Source organism: Canis lupus, chromosome 34 (genome assembly GCF_011100685.1).
Source record: "Canis lupus familiaris isolate Mischka breed German Shepherd chromosome 34, alternate assembly UU_Cfam_GSD_1.0, whole genome shotgun sequence".
Lineage (NCBI taxonomy): Eukaryota > Metazoa > Chordata > Mammalia > Carnivora > Canidae > Canis > Canis lupus.
Window position 1 is genome coordinate 12,742,946 of NC_049255.1, and position 6,000 is coordinate 12,748,945.

Below are 6,000 nucleotides of genomic sequence, written 5' to 3' on the forward strand. Positions count from 1 at the left end.
TGTACAATTAAGTGATTTTTAAGCATATTCACGATGTTGTACAACTATCACCACTAATTCCAAAACATTTTAAAACCTCTAAAAAGAAACCCTATACCCATTAAGCAGTAGTGACCATTCTTCATCCCTACCCCCGACTCTACCAGGTCTGACAGCCACTAATCTACTTTCTATCTGTATGGATCTGCCTATTGTAGACATTTTATATAAATGTCACCTTTGATCGTTATTTTTTTAATGGGAATAACTCAGCCTCCTGCTCATTCATTGCCATTCTCTTTTGATTGCACATATTAAACAACATCCTCATTGTGTGCTCATATATTTTGTCCCAAGGGATACCACACTCTATTAATCATCTCCTCATAGTAGCTTAAGCCTGCTACTATGAATTGAATGTGTCCCCCTAAAAGCTATATATTGAAAGCCTTAAAACCCAAAGTGATGGTATTTGGTAGTTTTGAGAGGTAACTAAGTTTAGATGAAGTCATGAGACAAAGCCTTATGAGGGATTAGTGTCCCTGTAAGAAGAAGAGGAGACCAGAGCTTCCTCTCTCTACCACATGAGGATACAGCAAGAAAAAGACTGTCCGCAAACCAGAAAGAAGGCCCTCACCAGAAACCACCACCCATACTGATACCCTGATTGCTGACTTCTAGCCTCCAGAACTGTGAGAAATAAATTTCTGTTGTTTAAGCCAGCCAGTGTATGGTATTTGTCATAATAACCCAAACTGAATGAGAGAGCTGCCATTCCAACCTCTCTGGACATTACAATAATTGGAACTCTATAGCTTTAAGTCTCCATTGTCCCCATTGCTACCATGAGCCAAGCTATGTGACAACCTCTCCTACCATTAATTATACACTGTAAAGGAGAACCACCACTGACCTAATTAGTGATGTGCCTCTCACTTATGCATTCATGATGACCTTGGTAAATAGTGTATCTTCTGGGTCTTGGACCATAATCCCCTGGTGGGTTTTCTGGCAGCATGTAATATGAACATTTTGGCACACCTCGTCTCTAAGCCTTTTACTTTTACCATTAGCCACGGTAATTCAGGCATTTCAATTTCATCAGAATGGGCCCTTGTCTTCTTCAGGAGAGTGGTCCCAAGTCGATAACCTCTCCCCTATCCAGTCTTAAATTTTAGCCATTTTTATCAAGAACTTTCCCTTGGTCCTGCTAGCACATGCTAATTTTTGCAACTCCTTTGTGGTGTGGTCTTTCTTCCCCCTTTTAGTCAAGTCTAGTATGTCACTAAACACACTATACGTGTTTTAATCTTAGTTATTGGCCTGAAAGTCAGGAGAATAAGAAAGGGCAGATCTTGAGGGAGACTCTGCTGCTTTGCATGGGAGAGGCCATGAGAATAGGTGATGGGAATGCTAGCTTTTAATAGGGAGGGTGACCTGTGCTGGCTCTGAGAGTTCAGAGGAATCTGGGGATTCAAAATCTATGAGGTTAAAAAAAAAAACAAAACACAAAATCTATGGGGTTACCCACAAAAATGGCCCCATCCTATGTGTCAGGGATCCAAGGTTCCCAGTCATAGCCACGACCTTAACATAGTAGTCTGCCTTAGCTGAGTAGTCAAGTGTCTTTGTAGCTTGGTGACCCAAACTGTTAAGTCCCCAGTATGGTTTTCAGCAATCTCTGCTCTCTCAGTTCAGGAAATAAATGACTTTAGGAATCAGTGGAAGGGGAGGGGGGCAGGGGGTGGGGGTGAAAGAGTGACGGGCACTGAGGGGGGCACTTGACGGGATGAGCACTGGGTGTTATTCTGTATGTTAGCAAATTGAACACCAATAAAAAATTAAAAAAAAAAAAAAAGGAATCACCAAAGAGGCCCTATGACCTTCACACTTAGTTTTAAATTGTTTGTTAAGGGGGATCCCTGGGTGGCTCAGCGGTTTAGCGCCTGCTTTGGGCCCAGGGCGTGATCCTGAAGACCTGGGATCAAGTCCCACGTCAGGGTCCCAGCATGGAGCCTGCTTCTCCCTCCTCCTGTGTCTCTGCCTCTCTCTCTCTATGTCTATCATAAATAAATAAATAAATAAATAAATAAATAAATAAATAAATAAATAAATAAAATAAATCTTTTAAAAAATTGTTAAATGTCCTCAACATTCCATTATCCCTCTGTAGTTGGGACATCAATGCAACTTACTAACAGCCAGCCAGTTTCAGTATGCTTTGTAGGCCCACCACCAGGCACTTTTCAAAAGCCTGAATTATTGCACCATTGAAGGTGCTCACCTCCACAAGAACATTTTCCCAAATCACCACTGGAGGAAATTTTAGCAGTTTGGCTGCAATCTTGTATGCACACTCTTTGCCTCATATACCACCTAGATTAGGGCTGTCTTTGCCAGCCAGTTGGTGAATGATCCAATCCCCAGGCTTCACAGCTGGTGCCTTACAGCATTACTTCAGGTGCTTGAGTAGGCAGGCACCAAGATAATATTAGGAGGGTAAGGGGTTTATTGGAGGTTTGATATCTATGAAATTTAAAGTGAATGAAGCAGGGGTAGGCAGGAAAGCCTTCAAGAAACAATATAGATCTGAAAGTCTTAATCAGCCCAATGGGGTTGCAGCAGGATAAAACTGCTATTGGATCTCTTGCTTCCTACTTTACAATATGTCTGTTTGAATATGGAAACAATGTTTTAAATTTGTTACTGCGCGGGGGGGGGGGGGGGGGAATGAGTAACAGCATGTCCTGTGGTAAATGGACAAAATGCTATAACAGTGAATGCATCGATTTTATAAAATTGGATTGAAGCAAGCTCCTACCAAACACGTTTTCAATTTCTTGTCAATTTTCTCTTCCCTCTGGAGGTAACAATATTTTGGAGATCCCAGAATCCCATAAATCTGTGGATAGAGACTGATGAGATGTATATTTGTATATTTGTTTGTTTTTACTACATCACAAGCTATGAAGGGAAATCATCAAGAGGGGACATTCAGATGCAGCTACAAAGATAATACAGTGCAAGCAGAAACTCAGGCTAACATCAGGCATTCTATGAGAACACGTCACTAGTAACATAAGAAAGATAATCTAGGGCAGCCTGGATGGCTCAGCGGTTTAGCACCACCTTCAGCCCAGGGCGTAATCCTGGAGACCGGAGATCGAGTCCCAAGTAGGGCTCCCTGCATGGAGCCCTCTACCTTTTTCTCTCAATCTCTCTTGAATAAAAATAAATAAAATCTTAAAAAAAAAAAAAAAAGACAATCCAGGGTCAGTACCTTTTACAATTTTGGGATTATTTGTCAAAAGACATTTTCAGGGACACCAGAGTGGCTCAGTGGTTGAATGTCTGCCTTCAACTCAGGGCGTGATCCCGAAGTCCTGGAATTGAGTCCCATATCGGGATCCCTGCATGGAGCCTGCTTCACTTCTGCCTCTCTCTCTGCCTCTCTCTCTGTGTCTCTTATGAATAAGTAAATAAAATCTGTAAAAAAAAAAAAAAGACATTTTCAATGAAGAAAGTGAGATTTTTACCATTAAATCTATAAGTTTTATCACATGTAAAAGTAAAAGTCTCATATGGTTCATGATCCTCAAGACTAACTTTCTTCATATACCCTCAAAAATCACTTTTCATTGAAACAAAGCTATTATTTTCAACAAAAATATTCACAGCCTGTCATTTTTGACATCCTGTTAAGCATGCTAAGTAAAGAGGCAAATTTTTTCAGATGAAATGTTCTCAGTAAATGATTCAGGATTAGTTAATAACTTCAGGAGATAAGCACTCCTACAGCTTCATATGGGATACCCATTTATTCATTTTTTTCAGTTGCTACTCTGTTCACTTAAAATCACATATCTTGTTGACAATATTTTTGTTTGCCCTTGGCAAATAAAGATGACTTCACAAATATTCTCATGGCAAACAACAATAAAGAAAAATCAGTGAAAGGTAGATCAATAATTTGTCTTCAACATAGTAGTATTACGTTTGTTTGAATACGTATTTTGAGCATATCAAAGAATGTCTTTTGATGGTACAGTTCAGAAAGGTCCATTGTTTCAGCTTGGATACCAATTTTTGAAGCAAAACCTTTTGACCAAATTTACAGTACCTAATTTACGGTACCAATTCACTAAATTTTCTCCTATGTAGTAGTTTCATTGCCAACAAGAATTCTGAAACTGATTTTAAATTGTTTTTCTTTAATTTTTTAGTGATTTTTAAAATATAATTCATGTTAGTTTTTAAAAGCCACTGAAAGATGGGTGGTTTTATGCAGTCAGAATTTATCCCTGTAAGTCATATTAAGGTTCAAGCTATTTTGTATCTCCATAATAATAAGACTCATGCTTAAAGATGCATCCATGAGAGAGACATATACTGCTCACCAAATATACGTGTGCTCCTCCACATTTCCTGATATACTTGCAGTTAGTTAAGTCTGTGTGACTAGTTTTGGGCTGGGATCAAGGGAGAAATAGCCATTGTATTGCTAAGCCCCTAAGATTTGAGTTTATTTGCTACCACACATAATCTTATATCTGAGTATATTCTACATTTTGTTTTTTATTATTAACTGCTGCTTCTTACTGCTGCTGACTCACTACTATGATTGGAGTAATGCTAACTCTTTTTTTCTGCTAAGAGGGAGTCTTTAAGGAAAATGCCACTTGCTCACAAGCTTTGATCACTTTCATTACTTTCTTTGAGTATGAACAGTTTACATATTCATAGGTTTTAAGCATAATCATCAAAATTTTCATTTGCCACCACCAATGGGTGGCCCTAATTGAAAATACAGTTTTAGATATTACATCTTTAGAAAGACAAAGAGGCATTACAGTCATTTTAAAGCATATATATATTTTTAAGATTTTATTTATTTATTCATGAGAGACACACAGAGAGAGGGGCAGAGACACAGGCAGAGGGAGAAGCAGGCTCCATGCGGGGAGCTTGATGCAAGACTTGATCCCGGGTCCCCAGTATCACACCCTGGGCTGAAGGTGGTGCTAAACCACTGAGCCCCCTGGGCTGCCCTTTAAAGCAGAATTTCAGATATATTTGTATTCCAAGGAAATTCACTGCCATGGGAAGTAACATTAACTGGAATTTTATATTTGTAAACCAAAGACTTGATTATGGGAAATTGTGTTAGGAAGTTGAGCTGATTTGTGAGAAAATTATTTTCTGTAACTAAAATCATAAATAAATTCACAAATAACAATGTAGGCATATGAAAAGAGGCCACCTTTTCTTCAAAATACTTAATGCGTGGGACCCCTGGATGTCTCAGTCTGTTAAGCATCCAATTCTTGATTTTGGCTCAGGTATGATCTCAGGGTGATGGGACTGAGCCCTGCATCAGTCTCCAGGCTTGGCATGGAGTCTGCTTCTCCCTCTCCCTCTGCTCCTCCATGTGGTCTGCTCTCTCTCTCTCTCTCAAATAAATAAATAAGATATTTTTTAAAAAACTTAATGTGGAAAGCTGACTGAGAAATCACATGGTCCAATCCACTGTTTTGGAGGCAAGTCAGAGGGTGGATAACAGGGAGGAGGTGGGTTTACAGCCATAATGCACCCAACTAGGAGAAGGGGAGGACCAAATAAACCAGACTTCTTCAATGACACAAAAGTCCAAATTTCCAGTAATTCCTGCTATATAAAAATATTAAAATGTACAAAAATTGAACACATGCAAAACAAAATTGGTAAAACACACACATGTAAAAACATAAAACAAGACAACTGCTGATTTTTCTTATAGATTTATGAGACAAAATGTTTTAATAAAAAACATTTACAATTTCTCTCTATAAAACTTATGTAAATTTAATGCTTCAGAAAGACAGAACATATTATTTGGTTTCAAGTAACTCCAACACACTGATATATATAATTTTAGGGATAAAATTACCCCAGTCTGAGAAGCATCACTCCAGTTTCCCTAAAGATTATCTTTGTTATTATGCACTTGAACACTTTGAGTCTTGACTGATTGTATAGATTTCT

The 6,000-nt window shown here is 38.6% G+C and overlaps 1 protein-coding gene across 3 annotated transcripts in view; it reads right to left on the reverse strand.

Annotated features, from left to right (window-relative positions):
- Nucleotides 1–3,321, reverse strand: part of ZMAT3 (zinc finger matrin-type 3) — a 47,908-nt gene extending 44,587 nt beyond the window's left edge. For all 3 annotated transcript variants that reach the window (XM_038583400.1, XM_038583401.1, XM_038583402.1), the window contains exon 1: nt 3,260–3,321. The gene's annotated coding sequence lies outside the window, so the exon portion shown is untranslated. The remainder of the gene's footprint in view (nt 1–3,259) is intronic.
- Nucleotides 3,322–6,000: the final 2,679 nt, after the last annotated feature.